At 40.2% G+C, this 18,456-nt stretch overlaps 1 long non-coding RNA gene across 1 annotated transcript in view; it reads right to left on the bottom strand.

The window, feature by feature from the left end:
- Window positions 1-16,360, bottom strand: part of LOC120093234 (uncharacterized) — a 28,952-nt gene extending 12,592 nt beyond the window's left edge. The window contains exons 1-3 of the long non-coding RNA XR_005486356.2: window positions 16,233-16,360; window positions 4,016-4,107; window positions 303-366 (exon numbers count right to left, since the gene is read on the bottom strand). This is a non-coding gene — a long non-coding RNA (uncharacterized LOC120093234). The remainder of the gene's footprint in view (window positions 1-302; window positions 367-4,015; window positions 4,108-16,232) is intronic.
- Window positions 16,361-18,456: the final 2,096 nt, after the last annotated feature.

An 18,456-nucleotide genomic window follows, 5' to 3' on the forward strand; every position in this document is an offset into this window, starting at 1 on the left:
CCCTTTCTGTGGCAAACCCCTTCTTACTCACCAGGTTTTAGCTTTCATGTCATCACACCAATGAGAACTTCCAAGACCAGAAAATTAAGATTACTCCATTTCCACTTCCCTGCCCATATCCCTTTATTTTCCTCGATAAAATTAATCTTGAGTTAAATCTTTACTTCTTTGCCTACCTCCCTCTGTCTCCTCCATGAACTTGTCAGTCTTCAATTCTGCCACATTCCCAGCTAGAGGAAGAGCAGCCACCACCTAAGCACCCAATAAATACTCTCATGGATCAAATAAATGTTAATGAGTACCTTTGATAGGAGTGGGACCGATGGCAGGATCTGTCTGCAGAGTTCTAACTGTGGGAGTCTAAATCTGAAACAAGACAGCACACAAGGATTCACACACTCAGAAAAAAAATCTTTCTAGGGACAAAATGTACTAGTATGATCAAAGTGCTCTGTTTTGTACCAATTAGTTTAGCCATTTTTAACCTGCCACAGTGAGGGAAGAAATATCACAGTAAAATTAAATTCTGAAGTGCAGGTAGGCTTAAGTCCATTCCCAAAGTTCATATATTGGGGCAGTAACACGTGAAATATGTACTCTTGGATACATGGTCTTTAATGAGATGATTAAGCTTTAACGAAAACAACAGAGTGTGGCTATGTGTCTTTTATGACCAGTGCCTCAGCCTCTCTCTTTCTAACACACACTCATGGAGGAATGGCCCTGTGAGAGCATACAATAGTAACACATTGTCTGCAAGCCAGGAAGAGATACCTACCCTGCCAGCACCTTCCTTTGGGTCTTCCAAACCTCAGAATTTGTAAAACATTAAACAAATAAACAAACAAACAGATAATTTGAGCCACCAAGTCTCTTATTTTTTTAGTCACAGCCTAAGAACATTAGGAAAGTTTAGATAGTATCCTTGAACAAGACATTCAACTTCTTAAGCTCAATGTCTTTACTGACTAATACTAAGGAAAGAAAGTTCATTTTGGCCTGAGTACTCTTCATGTTATGGTGTTATGTATGAGTGCCAAGATAAGAATCCAGACATGGCAAATAGTCAATTAAGAAAGTCCAGTGTACATGACAACTGAAATGCCTGGGTATCATTTTATGCAGAACTACAGAGAAGGTGCTCGAAAGTCATGATAGAGCCCACAGTACTATTCTGACCCTTGGGCCATCTATTAATGTCCTACTAACCAATGTGAATAGTTAACTACATAAAGACAATTGAACCACCAAATGGGAAACCAAAATGGCTCTCAATATCATAGAACAAACAATTTAGTGGCAGAGCTAAATATCCTACCAAATAATGAATAGAGGGAGACTTTTTCAGTTTTGACCAATTGATTTGTCTTGAAAGGTGTACCATGTATCTAGTTGAAATATTCAAGAAACAGATCAAATTCTCTTATAACAAACATTTAATAATTATCTGAATTCCAAATAGTGTGGTTTGAAACTAAATAAACATCATTTACTTGGGTAACTCATATTATGTGCCTGGGTCACTGACTCCTCCTATGTCAAAATGCCTACAGCCATACATTATTATAAATATTCTTCTAAACTTCAGGATCTGGTTAAATAAATGCTTCTCACCTAAGCCTGGTCACTCTACCTAACAACTGGGTATGTCTTGAAGTAAGTACCCAAAGTCAAGTAGCATAGGGTACATTTTTTTCCCTTTTATTGAAAATGGATTTTTTTCTCACATAATATAACCTGATTACAGTTTCTCCTACCTAACTCTTCCCAGTTCCTTTCTAGATCTCCAACCATTGGGATCCACCCATTTCTGTCTCTCACTCAAAAACAAACAGGGATAATAATAAAATAAAACTAAACTAAACTAAACTAAACCACTGGAATACAGAAAAACAAGAAAGTCACAAGAAATAGAGACCCACTTTGCACACTCAGGAATTCCATAGAAACACTAAACTGGAAGCCATAATATATACACAAAGAACCTGTATGGTAAACCAGGGGAAGAAAACTATATATGAATAAAAATAAAATTAAAAATAATGAGATTTTTTTAAAAAAAAAAGAAAAGCTCTGACATGACATTATGAGACAAGGAACATCTGAAAATGCTCTTGCATTCATTTCCTGTTGGCCATCTACTGAAGGGAATGTAGCCTATGCTTAAGAGTAGTTTGTTTTTCCAGCAAGACTTCCCTTGAGAAAACTAAATTTTCATTTGCAAATGGTTATCAGTTGAAAATGTGTCCACTTCTTCTTTCAGCACTAGGACCCTATCTGGTACAGACCTGTGCAGACCCTGTGCATGCTGCCCCAGTCTCTATGACTTCATGTGTGCATTTATCTTGCTGATTTAAAGGGCCTTATTTTCTTGGTGTCCTCCATAATTTCTGTTTCTTACATTCTTTCTGCCTCCCATGAGGTTCTCTGTGTCCTGACAGGAAGGCTTTAATGAAGACATTGCATTTAACAATGACCGTTTCCAAGGTGTCTCACTCTCTGCATGTCTGTCTCTATTCTTGCTCCCACCTGATGCAGGAAGAAGCTTCCCTGGTTACGACTGAGCAAGGCACTGATCTACGAGTACGGCAGAAGGTCATTAGGAATGTTGTTGTTGTTGTTGTTGTGGTGCTGGTGGTGGTTATTGTTGTTTTAGAACATCTATATTTAGTTTTACTCTAGGTCCCTGGGCTATCTAGATTCAGGCACTTGGTCACCCAAGCAGTGTTTAGGATGAGTTCCATCTCCTAGAGTAGGCTTTAAATCAAATGAAACATTGGCTGGTTAGTCTCAAAAGCTTTGTACCACATGCACACTCATCTATCTTGTAAGCAGGATATCACTGTAGATGCAAAGGCTCTGTGGCTGACTTGGTGTTTTTTTTTCTTCAGTAGTATGCAATGTTTCTTCCTATACCAAAGTTAATAGTGCATAGAAGTGAAGGCCCTATATAGATAACATGTCTACTTCTTCATGTTCAATGAGTTGTATCTGTATCCTCTAGTTCTTAACCTCTGTGGTTCTGCAGATTGCAACTTATTTATCATTGACTTATCAGCTAAAATCCATTTATAAGTGAATGTGCACCATACTTGTCTTCCTGAATCTGGATTACCTCACTCAGAAGGGTTTTTTTAACTTCCATTTATTTATTTTTTAACAGCCAATAATACTCTATTGTGTATTTTATCCATTCTTTCGTTGAGAAACTAGATTGCTTTCAATTTCCAGCTTTTATTAACAGAGCAGCAATGAAACAAGGTCAAGTAAGTGTCTCTGCCTACCACAGATGAAGGATTCTTTGAGTATACATGGTATAGGTAGATCTTGGGGTAGATCTATTCCAGTCTTCCTGAGGAATCCACATGCTGATTTCCAGTATCCTTTATTGCAAGTCCTACGCCCATTCTACTTTACCCTTCACTTTTGAGAAAGAGAAGCCCCACTCTGGGTTTGACCCCCACCCCTCCACCCAACTCTATTTCCATTGGCAGAGCCTCTCAGTGGACAGTGATGCTAGGTTCCTCTCAGCAAGCATAGTAGGGTGTCATTATCAGTATCAGGGATTGGTTCTTGCCCATGGGATATGTCTCAATTTGAGGCATTCAATGGTTGGCCATTCTCTCAGTCTCTTTGTCCCTGTACATCTTGTAGGCAGTACACATTTGGGGTAGGTTTTGTGACTGAGTTGCTGTCCTTTTCCTTCCACTTGGAGTCCTGCCTGGCTACAGGAAGTGGCCATTTCAGGATCCATATCTCCCACTGCTAGCAGTCTTAGCTAGAGTTGCCCCAGTAGACCTTCTGGGACCTCTCCTCATCCCAGGTCTCTAGCACATCCTAGAGATTGCTGCCCCACCATCACCAGTACTGATTTCTCTTTTCTATCCCCAGCTGTCCCTACATATGATCTCCCCTTCCTCCACCCTGTTCCCTCCCCACCTTTTCTTCCACCCAGTTCCACCCTTTCATAGACCTATGATATCAAGTCGAAGACCCAAAAAATAATCCCACATACCTACAGTCACTTGATTTGTGACAATGAGTCCAAAACCACACAATGAAAATGGGAAAGTATCTTCAATAAATAATGCTGGTCTAACTGGATGCCTGCACATAGAAGAATCAAATGGATCCATATTAATCACCCTACATAAAACTGAAATGCACATGCATTAAAGACCTCAATATAAAACAAGATATACTGAATCTAATAGAAGATAATGTGGGAAAGAGCCTCAAACACATTGGCGTAGGGGAATATTTCCTAAATAGAACACCGATGGCTCAGGCTCTAAGGTCTACAATTGACAAATAGAACCTGATGAAACTGAAAAACTTCAGTAAATCAAAAGACACCTTCAATAGAACAAAATGATGGCCTCCAGATTGGGGAAAGAACTTCATTAATCCGACATCTGACAGAGGGCGAATATCCAAAATATACAAAAAAATAAAAAACAAAAAAAAACAAAAAAAAACAAAAAAAAACCAAAAAAAACTGAAGTTAGACAACAACAATTGAAAATTTAAATAACACAATTTAATAATGGGGTACAGAGCTAAACATAGAATCCTCAACAGAGGAATTTCAAATGTCTGAGAAGTACCTAAAGAAAGGTTTAACATCCTTAGTCATTGGGAAATGCAAATCAAAATGACTGAAATTCCACCTAACATCCATCAGAATAGCTAAGATCAAAAACAATGAACAGCTCATGCTGGTGAAGTCATGGAGCAAACGGAGCACTCCTCCACTGCTGGCAGGAGTGCAAACTTGTACAACCACTCTGGAATTAAATCTGGAGGCTTCACAGAAAATTAGGAATAACTCTACCTGAAGACCCAGCTCTACCACTCCTCAGCATATACCCAAAAGATATCCCAGCGTTCCACAAGGACACTTGTTGAACCATGTTCATAGCAGTTTTATTCGTAATAGCTTGAAATTGAAAACTTCCTAGCCTAGACGTCCCTAGGATAAACATGTGGTTCATTTGCACAATGGAATACTATCCAGCCATTAAAAACAAGGATATCATGAATTCCTCAGGTAAATGGATGGCACTAGAAAATATCATTCTGAATGAGGAAACCCAGACCCAAAAGGATGTGGGTGGTGTTCCAAGAGCTTTTTAGAGTCAACAGTTTCTTCAACCAAGGGATTCATTTCTTATATCACGTCTTCAATGACTGAGATTCTCTCTTGCGTATCTTGTGTTCTGTGGGTGAGACTTGCTTCTGAAGTTTACTGTTCAAGTTCCTAATTCTTTTTATTTTCAGATTTCTCTCAGTTTGGGTTTTCTATTTTTTTTTAATCTATTTTTGTGTTCAGGTCTTGAACAATTTTCATTCATTTGCTCCCACTGTTCGTTTATATTTTTATGGATTTCTTTAAGGGATTTCTCCATGTCATCTTTAAGAAGAGGATAATGGGGGAGGAATTTTTAAGGGTGTGACTGGGAGGAGGATGGGTGGGGCTGTGATTGGGATGTAAAGAAAATAAATAATTAATTTTGTTTAAAAAGAAGAAGCTCTATCATACTTACAAGGGCTATATTAAGGTTGTAATCTGGTGCTTCAGCTATGTTGGAATACTCAGGGCCTGCTGTGTCAAGGCTGCTGAGCTCTAATGGAGACATCTTGTCCTGCCTGTTACTGATTGTGTTTTTATGCTGGTGCCTAGGCATCTGGGATTGAGAAGACCATAATTCTAAGTGCTGACATTTGGTTTGACTTTGATGAGTGTGTGTTTTGTTCATTAGTTACTATTGCCCTTTCCGTACCTTGGGAGATTTTGGAAGCTGAATGTTGCCTGGTGGTTATTTTAGGTGTGGTCACTGGGAGTTCTGGGTAAAATGTGTTTCTAGGTATTAGAAGATGACACTTGATTGGGGATGGACTGGGAGAGGACTGGGAAGTCCACCAGGGGGAATTCAAGCATGGTGTTCCGCCAGAATCTGCTTAGTCCTCTGGGAGTGGAGAAAGAGTGAGGTGAGGCCACACTAGATAGTCTGCTACAGAGCTGGGAATGCGACTGGGGATTGATATGGAAGAGAGGAATAAAAGTAAAGATCTGCTATTTGCTTTTCTGGCAAGCTTGTCTGCCAGGCTCATGGAGAATGCCTGATGGAGAAGTGACTGGGATAACAGCAGAATGGTGGTTACAGGAGATCATTAAGATCTGCTGCAGATGGAGTTGGTGTGGGCAGCATGTGTTCTGCTACAGAACTAGGGATGAGACTTGGAGTTGGATTTGGAGGAGAAGAGAAACATATGAAGATGTGTGGTTAGGCTACCTGACCAGAGTGGTCCCCTGGTTGCCAGAGAATGCCTGCTGAGTTGGGGATTGAGATAAAATAAGGAACAGGAGGAAGACAGGTTGGCAGAAAGATTCTAGTGATCCCATATGGATGGAGGCAGGGAGGCAGTCAAGGCTACGTGGTAGTCTGCTACCCAATTGGGGATGAGGCTGGGGGATTGAATTAGAAAGAGAGAAGGAAAAGGTGAAGATATGCAGTTACCCTAACTTTCCAAGACCTACAAGGACAGCGTGATGTTTTCCTAGGGAATGTCTGCTGGCGTTAGTGGGTAAGTTAATGGTATAAGTGGAAGAAGGAAACAGTGGGGTAAAGGTCTTCATGGTCTATTAGAGGAGGATGTAGGAGAAGAAGGGGGGACCAGGACAGGTGTTCAGCTATGGAGCTGAGACCAGGAGTTTGGATTTGGAGACAGTGAGGTATAGGTGAAGGTCTGATGTCAGCTTACCTGCTTCCCTGGCCGGAGTAGCCTGCTGGTTCCCAGGGAAGGACTGTTACAGTTGGAGGTTAGGGCAGTGTGATGAGTTAAGGGGAAGGGAGTTTGGAAGTGAAGATCCAGTCCACAGTGACACATTGGAAATGGGGACAAAGGAGCCACTGGTGGCCTATTATAGAAATGGGAATTAGAGTGAGGGATTGGACTTGAAAGAAGAGAGAGAGAAGCAAAGATCTGCCATCAGCCTAACTACATTTTTGGCTTTAGCAAAAGTGGCTTCCTGCTTCCCAAGGAATGTCTTTAAGGTAGCTTCTAAAAATCAAAAGTATATCTTCAACACATTCTTAGTACTTTAGTCTCTCAAAAATACATGGATTGAGAATGATTGTGATAGTCACATTCAGTTTTTGAGCTCATGGCTCATTCTACTTTGGGGAATGTGAACTGACAAGTAGTAATAGGTTAACTTCAATGCCTCAGCACATCACCGCTATACCAGAAAACCTGTTTTGATGTAACTTAGTCCGCCTCTATACAATCTGAATTCCAAGTAGGCATCAAGATTATATTATGCCTGGTCCCGGTTGTACATGAAAAAATCCTGAGAGCCTGGGAGAGGCTTACAGGAGATGATTGGTATTTAAACCTCCAATCCTGATTGTGCAGGCAAAGAGAAAGACTGGATCTGCAGTACTTACTCACCAAACAACCCTGAAGAAGAGAGTGCTAACCGGTTTATTTTGTCTTTCCCTGAAGGGCACAAACTTGAAAATGTTCAGTCAAACAAAAAGATTTTTCTCCTGATATAATGCATAACTGTGCTCTCTGCCCTGTAGAAGTCCCACAGCATCCTCTTGATATGATCTGCAGCCAAGAGTCTGACAAATTGCAAAACCACACCCCCCTTGTTATCTTGTTGCTGAAACTTCCAACAGCCTACAAATAGTATGGATAAGATGCATGTGGTTTATTTACTCCATGTTTACAAACAAGGGAGGGCATCATGAGTTTTCCAGGAAAATGGGTGGAACTGGAAAATATCATCCTGAACGAGGTAGCCCAGACCCAAAAGACATATGAGCATAGTATGTACTCACTTATAAGCAGATATTAGCCATAAAGTACAGGATACCACCAGCACTACAATCCACAGACCAAAAGAAGCCATATAACAAAGAAAGACCAAGGGAGCATACAAATACTGTTCCCCCAGCATCTTGGTTTGAGACAGGCTAGTAATTCCTACAATATTTCCCAATACCTTGGATTGAGATAGCCAGTAATTCTTGTAGATTTTCTTTCTTTCTGCTGCCTCTTCTAGTTCTCCTTTTCAGCCATGTACATTATGTAAATTCTTCTCCCCTTCCCCACTTCCCTGCCTCTCATCCTAAGACATCACATTCATGAGCTCACAATGACAATTTACCTTCCTGGAACAAGTTAGCTAGAAGGCAATGTTAAAATTATATTCTGTAAGGTAAAGGGAACTTTTCCCTACTCTGACTGCTCCTGCCTCCCAAGTTACAGGAAGAGTGAGAGAGCTGTAATCTACAGAAGGAAAATCCTTAACAAACATACAGAGCACTGCAGTGGGGAAATGGAGTCAACAAAGAAGAGAGAAATGATGGGGTGAAATGCTGTAAACTGAACAAGGGACACAAATTTTTGTGAAACCAATCCCTCAATATCCAAGCCCACCAAAAATCAGATATACCTCACCAATTAAAATATGCTTCTTTACCCATGGAGATCATCTCTGCACAAGCCCCAGAAAAGCAATGGTGGCTTAAGCTATACACTGCAAAACACATCCTTTATTCCAAGAAATACACAGAAATGTCCAAAGCCAAAGCCATAGAAAAACATGAGGATACGAGCAGCACTTGAAGATTCTGATGCTGGCAGCCACAAAAAAAAATACTGAAAATATCCCACATCTAGTCATGTTAACAAAGACCTTCACAGCAATGGCCTAGTTACTTCAGTACCTATTATCCACACAAGGATCCAGCTTTCATCCAAATTTGAGAAGCATGGAAAAGACAAGGAAGACACCCTGAAAAAGTCGTAATCAGAACCAGATTTGGATATGACACAAATATTAGAATTATCCATGTATCCATCAAGGAATCCAAAATATCTGTGATTGATATGTTAAAAAGAGAGTGGAAAGGAAAATGGCTAACCTGAGTGGGCAGATCAGAGAAAGGATGGAAATGCCTAACAAGGAAGCCAAACTAAGTATTAGAATTAGTGTGTGTGTGTGTGTGTGTGTGTGTGTGTGTGTGTCTGTGTCTGTGTGTGTCTGTGTGTGTGTGTGTGTGTGTGTCTGTGTGTGACTATGTGTGTGTCTTTGATGTGGCCTACCTTAAAGTCAACAGAGCCAGGAAAACAATCTTTACCTGAAGACATATCATTGCAAAATTTCAAAGCAGGAAGGAAATGAAGAAAAAGTAAACACAGTGCCTAAGACTCACAGGACAATATCAAAAGGAGCGGCATGCAGAACAACAAAGGATAATGAAAGAGAAGAAAGAATAGATAGAATGCTTAAAGTAATAAGAGCAATGGATATTCTCAAACTAATGATAGAGCGCTACATAACAGAAGTACCAAAGGCAAAGAAAGGAAGAAATGTGGAATTTAAAATGTGAAAAACTATGACCTTAGTGACCAAGCACAAGGCTCCATCTTAAGATCTTGAATTTTAAATGACCATGAGGATATATAGGGAAATGTTCAGGAGTTCTAAAAATAAGTTGGCTGATTGGGGGGGGGGCATTCTTCAGCCTATCTCATGGGATATCACTTTGGAACCACCATCTGCTTCTGTGACTAGTCCTGTGCCGGCAGGATGATGCTTGAGCTGCTGTTTCACATTAACAACATGAGATGCCAGAGGCTATAAAAAAATATGAACTAAGCCTTTCTGTTAGACCCTATGCTTACATAAAAAAATGTTGGCCAGTCTGTGCCTCCTTTATTTTACAAAATGAAGAAGTCAGCTGTCATAGTCCTGTTTACACAGACACTGATTACAAAAGAGATATTGTCTTTATGGACTTTTGCATTCATGCACGGCAGGACTTTATTTTTTCATTGTGAGGGTTCACTTATTAAACAAAGGGGAAACAACAGATTTTTTTTCCTCTTGGAAGTTGCCTGGGTTTGCACAACCTTGGGAAAACAATAAACTTGAACGTGTGAGTGAGTGAGTGAGTGAGTGAGTGTGTGTGTGTGTGTGTGTGTGTGTGTGTGTGTACTTATACATGTGTACTTATACATTCACATGTATGTGGAGACTAACGTTCACTCCTCAAGAGTCACCCACCTTGTTCTGTGAGACAACATCTCTCACTAAGAAGAAGGGAGAAGATTGTTTGTTTTGACTGGGGACAGGACGGCTGTGGGATTAAATCTATACAAACAAAATTTATAGGAGTTCAGCCTTTGGTACCATTGGCATAGAACAATAAATGTCAGCACCAAGTGGGAATATACCTCTCTTTTTGTACAGGCTGTACTCACTAGTGAAATGTAGTCCTTCGCCTGGCTGGATAAGTGGGATGTCTCTCATATTGCCTCAGCACTGGTCCAGGAAAGAGTTGATGAGAGCATTCTGAAGTGTTCCAGTCAACAGCAAACATATCTAGTCGATACTTCTCAGTATTTACCTAGCAGGTGCAGGGTGAGGCTTGAGTCTAATCTTCAGGATCCCATCCCCAATTTCAAAAGGAAGCAATACTTTTTCTTTTAAGCGAGCATTTTTAAAGATCTTTTAAAATTAAAAGATCAATATTGTGATACAAAACATATTTAGAGTAATTTTGTAACTCTAGTGCCAAAAAGAAAGCTACTAGGGTTCTCGTTCTCTCTCTCTCTCTCTCTCTCTCTCTCTCTCTCTGTCTCTCTCTCTCTGTCTCTCTCTCTCTCTTTCTCTGCGTGTGTGTGTGTGTGTGTGTGCGCGTGTGTGCGTGTGTGCGTGCGGTGTGTGTGATAATTTTGCCTCTTGTTGAGAACAAGAACAGTGTGGTGCATGGGCAGGTAATTTTTTGTCATTGACTGACAGCATATGGAACACCTCAGAATGTTCTCATCAACTCGGTACCAGTGCCGAGGCAATATGACAGACATCACACTTATCCAACTGCGTGAAAGACTGCATCTCACTAGTGAACGTAGCCTGTACATTGAAGGTTCTGGAATAACATTGCAATATTTCATGGCAATAAAGCTGAGGAAGCTAAAACATTAAGGCAAAGAGCCAGTGGTCAATAACTGATTCTAATGCTTTGCTTCCACACTAGGCTGTAGTTTACAAACCACATTCACCTATTTCCTCCAGTCTTTCTTCATTAAAATTATCTTATTAGAACCTATAAAGTTAGAATTAAGTCCTGTAGTTCACTAGTGGATAAAATGAGGCTCTCCTCTTTTCTCTTTTCATTTGAGTCATTAGGAATGATTTTCTTGTGGTTGTTCAGTAAGTCCACTGAACTAAGAAATCAAATGGAAAAATTATCAGTAACTGCTTCAGTCTGGTCAAATTAAGCAACTTAGAACCAGCACGTGGATGGATCAAAATGTCACAGGGCATGTGCCAATCAAATGGCATCTACACCGGCACCACAAGTTCATCATTGACACCACATCCATCACAATAGCCCTTGCCACTGAGCACTTAAAACTTGTCCCATGTCCTTGTGAAACATGATGATGTCACTGCTAATAGCAAATGCAGGCAGGCAACCTCTGAGTGACAAATGAAAGAAGAATTAGAAGTTTGATCACATTTTGCAAACTTGGCCAAACCAATCTAAAATAACAAAGTCCTGAGAAATCAATAGATTTTAATATATCAACTAGGATTTATCCATTACTTCTTGGACAAGTGGCTGCTTACTTCCAAATGTTCCTCTCTTATAAGACACCAACTTATAAAAAAACAGCAAAACTTAACTAGGTCTCTACATCCTGATTAATACTTCCCAGTATGCAAGGAGCTTGGCAGATGTCTCTAAGTCAAGGAGCATACACACACCACTCCAGTTGGTCAGCAACAGCAGGTCTACATGACAGGTCCCAACATGTTGCAGCTGAAACTTGGCATAAATGTGAAGTTCCCGTCTGTTCAGACACCATGTCAAGCCCCACGTTGATGGCTACCATGCATCTCTGTTCTGCTTGATCTCCTCTGAGGAAGATTTCCCAATTTGCAGAGTGAATGTTGGTTTTATAACCACATGGATGCAGCAAGGCTGTGACTCAACTAGTGCATTTAAAATTGGGTCGGTGCATAGCAGAAATATTGGGAAAAGAAGCATACCCTCAAGCTTGAAATTTTGGCAAAGAGTCAAATGGCCATAAAACAGAATTTCATGTAAGAAGATAGGGGAGTAGAGGGGCATTAAGTATCTTCCTCAATTCCTCTCCGCTTACTTTTTTTTTAGACAAGGTCTCACTAACTTAATGCTCACTGTTTAACTAGACTTGCTAGCAAGCAAATCCCAGAGATCCTCCTTTAAGCCACCATGATGGGTGCTGGACAGCGGACCTTATAGCAAGTGAGCCGTCTCCCCGACCACAACCAAAAAGCTTCTTACACTGAAATAATCTTTGAAAATGTCCTCATAGCTATCTTCCTCAACTTCAAAAGGGAGCCAGGGCATTATTTCAAAATGCTAGCTAGCATGTGCGCCTTTAGCAGATGGCTGGTCCACACACTTCAAAAGTGACTGGATCATTTGGTGACTGCTAGAATGTGCCGGTGCTGAGGACAGATAACTACAATGAGAGAAATTCTATTCCTTCTTCACAGTCCTGTGATTTAATTGCTCTTGGTCTTGAAACTGCTGCTTCAGTGTCACGTGGCTAAGTGGAGTAGTTTCAATAAGCAATATCTTCAATTGGCTGGGGGTTTGAGCACTCGATCTCCAGTTAGTGGCGCTGTTTGGCAAAGGTTATGGGACATTTAGTAGGTAACGCCTTGTTCAAGGAAGTATGTCACTGGCTGTGGTTTGGATAGCTTCCTCCCATTTCTAATTTGCTGCCTCTGCTTCCCTTGTGTGGAGGAAGATGTGAGATTTCTCAGCTTCCTGCTCCAGATGCCTGTTATATGCCTCCTCTGACCTTATGTTCAAATAGCCCATAGGCCAAAATTGGCTCATCTTTCTATATGTTATCTGGTTGTGGCAACAAATAATAACTAACACAGCTACCTTAGTTTCTGTAGCATATTGCTTTTACCCATCTTCAACTTTTAAGGAAAATTAAATACCGAATGCCATACAGCTTTAGTAGAGTACAGTGGTATTTTTTTTGAATGCCCTGAATATTTTTCAAAAATGGTAACTACTTGCTTCTACCAAGTGCATTGCTATCTCTAGTCTATTTACCCTCATAAAAGTATATTACTTTATACATTGCATTTGATAAATGCTATTATGTGCCTTTCCACAATTTCCAGTAAATCCACTTGTTGCCTTTCTGTTCAAAGGTAGCATGTGGAGAATGATGGTTTCTAGTCTCCTGGCCTTCATCTCTCCTGCCAAAGCACCTTATCATCCTCAGATACAGCACAGTATTCACAGAGAACCATTTGCATCCTCTGGTTGCCCGTATGATCTCCAACTCCTTTGGTTATGCGGAGGCAGAGGGGGAGCTCAGTATTTTAATTTCCATTTGCCTCAATGTCCTCAATTCTACTCTTCGTGACCCCTACCTTAACTTAGTCACATTGACAGACAAGTGTCTGGAACGGAAGAGGAAAACTAGATAAGGGGCCTCTTGATTTTCAAAGAAGAATATAAAGACAGCTTCTGTTCTAAAGGTGTTAAGATATAAAACAGATTCCTTCAGTTCAGAAACAAGAAGAAACAAAGTTATTTTTTCATCATTATGGTGGCTGATAGGTGTAAAGTATTGCTGGATGTTGATTATTCTAGACCATGTATCTTCCTCAAACAAACCTGCAAGTTGCATATCATCTCACTAGAGATGGTAAAACTCTGTCAAGATGTCCATTCTTCTGTGTCATGTGGCTTAGGCCCTGGAAACCTTTGGGCACAGTTCATGTCCTGTTTTCACCAACTGCAGTGTAGTTCAGCATTTCTCATATACTGTTACATTTTGAGCCCCACAAAGGCAGGAGCTGAACTTCCTACCCTCATTTCTTCCTAGATCTCTCCAAGGTTCCAGACCAGTGTGGGTGTGTAATCCAGGCCTCCCAGTTGCTTACAGTATAGTTCAAGTAATGGTCTGGGGTGTAACTCAGTGACACAGACAGCATTCCCCTGCTATATTCAAGGCTCTGGATCCAATTCCAAAAGCTGGTTTCATAGAAAATTCAGAATAGAGGAAAGACAAAATAAGAAAAAATTAGAAAGCAGAGACAATTTAGAGTACAATTGGGGGTTTTCACAATTTGTAAAACATTCTGTTGTGATGAGCAAACAGTGGGCCTGAAGAAGGCTCCATCCCTAAATAAACTTGAAATCTAAAACAGGACATATCGCCAAAGAACATGTTTGACTGCAGTGAACTTTTCTCACCAGTCTGTCCCCAGAGCTTGGTGCCTAGGAAAGATGTAATATACACTGTTTTTAAATGAATGAAAGAAAAGCTGTTCGAGCTACAACCTCAACCTGTTGCTGCAAGCTTCCTTTTCCTAGAAGGCGTTATCTCCATATGTGATTAAGAACCCCAGGAGGACACTGTTGCCTTTTACACAGGAGCAGAAAGCTACATGAGCACCCTTCCTTTCCATACCTCCAGCCACACATCACACAGGCATTTTCAGAGCCCCACACTCACAGTCAATATAGTAAAATACAATACACAGCATCCCCCCAAAGGAAGCAAGTAACAGCTCCACCACAGCCCCTCCTTCAACAAGAATAATTAATTTCCAAGCATCTTTAAGTGATAACCTACACTGATCATCATCAAGAGATTTGTTTCTCTCAGTTACTCAAATCTATCGCAGCCAATTTGCATTATGAAAAGTGCAGCTGCAAAAATAATGACTGGCTGGGGTTGGGGTGGCGTGTCTTTAACGATCCACACAAATGACTTACAGATTCTACCTTAAACCCAAGAAACCATAGGGTCCTGCACTTAGGGGGATCAATAATCCTGAGCTGAAAAATTTGGAAGCATACAATATCTAATGGATGGATTCTAAGCTTCTTTTTATGAAGATGGAGATATGCATGTACGTCCTGAACATGGGGAAGATCTATGTTCCAACTGTGTGTAGCCCGGGATCTCTGTCAGCTCCACACACAATGGTTCTGGGTGACTCAGGGTGGTGAATGGTGCTTCTTGTTCACTGAACCTGGCTTTTTCATCCTGACAGAATGCTTGCTGAGGTTTTAGCATATTTGGTTGATTGCATCTTTTCAGTCTTGGACAGACAAAACTTATTAATGACAGAGGCAAACACTTTCAGAATCTATCAATATTCTCACTTGTATTGAAAGGTTTTTCTAACGGCCTCTAAGGAAATGATTTTCTGATTTCAAGATCTGAGGCAGCCTCCTTTCTGAATTAGCAAAGGAGTCAAGGGGCCAAGAGTCAACCATGTGCCAGCTTAACCAAGCTGGGCGATATGCTAATTAGCAGACTTACTGTTTGCAGAGCCCCAGGCAGGCCTCGTTTGTGAAGATAAAACTAATAAGCATTAATGTACAGTTCTTTTTATTAGAACAGATAAGTCTTACATAATTGTAGTACATACATTTATCGGTGTACTCATTCCTATCTCAGCAGCAAATGTAGTGAGTATAAGGGTATCTGATGAGGTTACCAGTCACTCTTAAGGAGCAAATCTTATTCTTTAATAGCATTCCTATGAATGACTCCAGCTTAAGAAGAAAGGACACTCAAACACAGGGAAACCCAGATTTGCAAAATACAGCCAAAGAGTCTTTATGAGAAATAAACACATGTCAAGTGTGGAGAACAGATTTATGGAGTCTACGTTGTTGGTAACTGAGTTGAAATACATACATAGGAGAATCGGAGTAACTTCATAGTCTGGATGTAAATTCTCCCCAAATTTCAACTGCAAAGTTCTCTGAGCTTCACGGTGAAACCCGGAGAGATATGGAATATTGGTAAATTGCCTGCTGTGTACAAACTCTTTCCAGGGGATACATACACAGCATTGAAATCCATCTCCACACCCGTGCCTATTTCATAGTTGAACCTACTTTATGACACTATAGTTAACAAATACTTGAATACTGATTCATGGCACACACCACTTTAGACAAGGAACATTCAGCAATGATTATAGTGAGTCTCTGCTCCCACAGATACAGGCTGAGCAACATCAAACATGCAAGCAAATAAACGATCATAAATAGTAGGTTAAAAAAAATCCACGAAGACCTAAAAGGAGTTAAACAAAATATAAAGTGAGCAGCTTTTGTCGTAGGTGGTAAAGTGTCACCTTTATCAGGCACGTTCCTTCCTACCTGGTCAGATGGAAAGAAAGAATGCAGGGAAGTCTGTAGAAGCCACTGAGTGGTCCAGATTACACTGAGAGCAGTGTCTCAGGCAATAGCTTTCTAGATGTACAGTTTGCAGCCACTCCGTTTCTAAATGGGAAAATGGAGACATTTAGAGCATCAACTGCTATGTTCAGGTTTCCTCAGAAAATGCCTGCAGAGATCACAGGAGAGCTGGGACCAGAAGAACCATTAAAAAATTCAGAGCACTGACTTGTGAAATAGAAAGGACAGAGTGAGCAGGGGGAGAGGGACATCAATGAGTTGGTGAGCCATTCAAATGTTGGTAGCTAGGACCATCCTGAGACTCTCCTACGATGGGAAATGTTTTCTTTAAGATTAAAGTTCTACCTCACACCATCTTCCAGAGCAGTGATTCTCAGCCTTCCCGATGCTATGACTCTTTATGGCAATTCTTTATGTTGTGGTGACCCCCAACCATCATTATTTTCATTGCTACTTCATAACCCTAATTTTGCTACTATAATGAATTGTCTATATCTGATGTACAGGATATCTGATGTGTGATCCCTGTGAAAGAGTTATTAGACAACCCCTCCCAAGGGGCCTGACCCACAGGTTGAGAACTACTGTTCTTGAGGGAAGGAAAACAACTTTTAAAATAAATACATACTTTAACAAATCTGCTTTGAATAATTTCTAAAATTATATTAATCCAGGTTCTTTAAGAGAATCAACATTAAATACATTAGTTTAGTCAAATGATGAGCTCAATAATATAATTATAACTATCTGGCAGTACTCAATTTATGAAATGATACACTATTACCTGATGGTTACAAGGGGGTGGGTATCTACCCCCTTGTAAATATGAGCACACATTTCCACACACGTGAAAGCCAAGTGAGGATTTCAGGTATCAGGCATTCTGCTCTGCCACCTTTGGCCTTATTCTTTTCAGTCAGGGTTTGTCACAGAACCTGACACTAACTTGGTAGACACCAAAAATGAGGAAAGCTCCTATCTCCCTTTTACATAGCACTGATGTTACAGATGCAAACATGCTAATTCCCATATTTTTGTGTGGGTGGAAGATTCATAGTTAGTTGCACAAGAAGAGCTCTTACCAACTGTACCATCCTCAATTCCCACAATATGGTGGGAAATTGAAATCATCATTAATTAGTTCCCTATTGAGGGGGTTGGGAGCTCAAAGAAAAGCTGTAGGAAAGAAGAAGTAGTTAGAATAGAGTATACAATGACATATACATATAAACATGCTATAATTAAACATTATTTTGTATGCTAACTCAAAAAATTTAATAAAAAATAAAGTATAAAAATATTTCTTATTGAAATCTAACACTTGCACTGCTGTTCAGATACACTGTATGAGATTTGCTTTGCATTTCATACAAACTTTGTTAAAACACCATCACATCATAATTATAATAAATGATGATTCACAGTCATACATTTATTTCCTGTCACTTATCCCTTGTTTTTTCCAACTTTAAATTTATTACTGACATTAATTAAAGCTAAAGTAGTCAAAACCTTGGGAACATCGGCAAAATCAAAAAGTTGTGTTTGTATTTTTAGCGCAGTTTTCTCTTAAAAAAATTCAAAGTCTGAATGTTGCTGACTTTGTATAAGAAAACAAACAAAACAACTGTCATTTTTAGGCAAGATCATTTTTCAAACAAACATCCAAAATGATGGAATAGCATAAAGGCTCAGTGGGTAAAGGTGCTTTCCCATGCAAAACCGATGCCTGGAGTTTCTTCCTTGGAATCCACATAGAGGTAGGAGAGAAGAGTCTCCACAGGATGTTACCCCACACACATCATAAATACACCCCACCTCCCCACATACACCACACACACACACACACACACACACACACACACACACACACACACACACACCACTACTAATATTTTAAGAAATTGTGTTTGTGATCTTTATATTTGTGCTATGTTTATAGATGAGACATGGGGAGAGGGAAAGAGAGATTGAAAGGACAGACCTATGCATGTACAATGAGAAACGAAAGTTAAAATGTATGTTCTATAATACTGATGCTTCCGTCTATATTAATGAATTGCAACAACAGCTACGGAGAGAATCGTGGTGAAGACCAGAGACCTCATACCCAGCATCCACATAAAAACCATGAGTAATGCGGTCCATCTGTACCCCCAGTGTGCCAGAAGCAGGGGAGAAGGAG

This window comes from Rattus norvegicus, chromosome 6 (assembly GCF_036323735.1).
Source record: "Rattus norvegicus strain BN/NHsdMcwi chromosome 6, GRCr8, whole genome shotgun sequence".
NCBI lineage: Eukaryota > Metazoa > Chordata > Mammalia > Rodentia > Muridae > Rattus > Rattus norvegicus.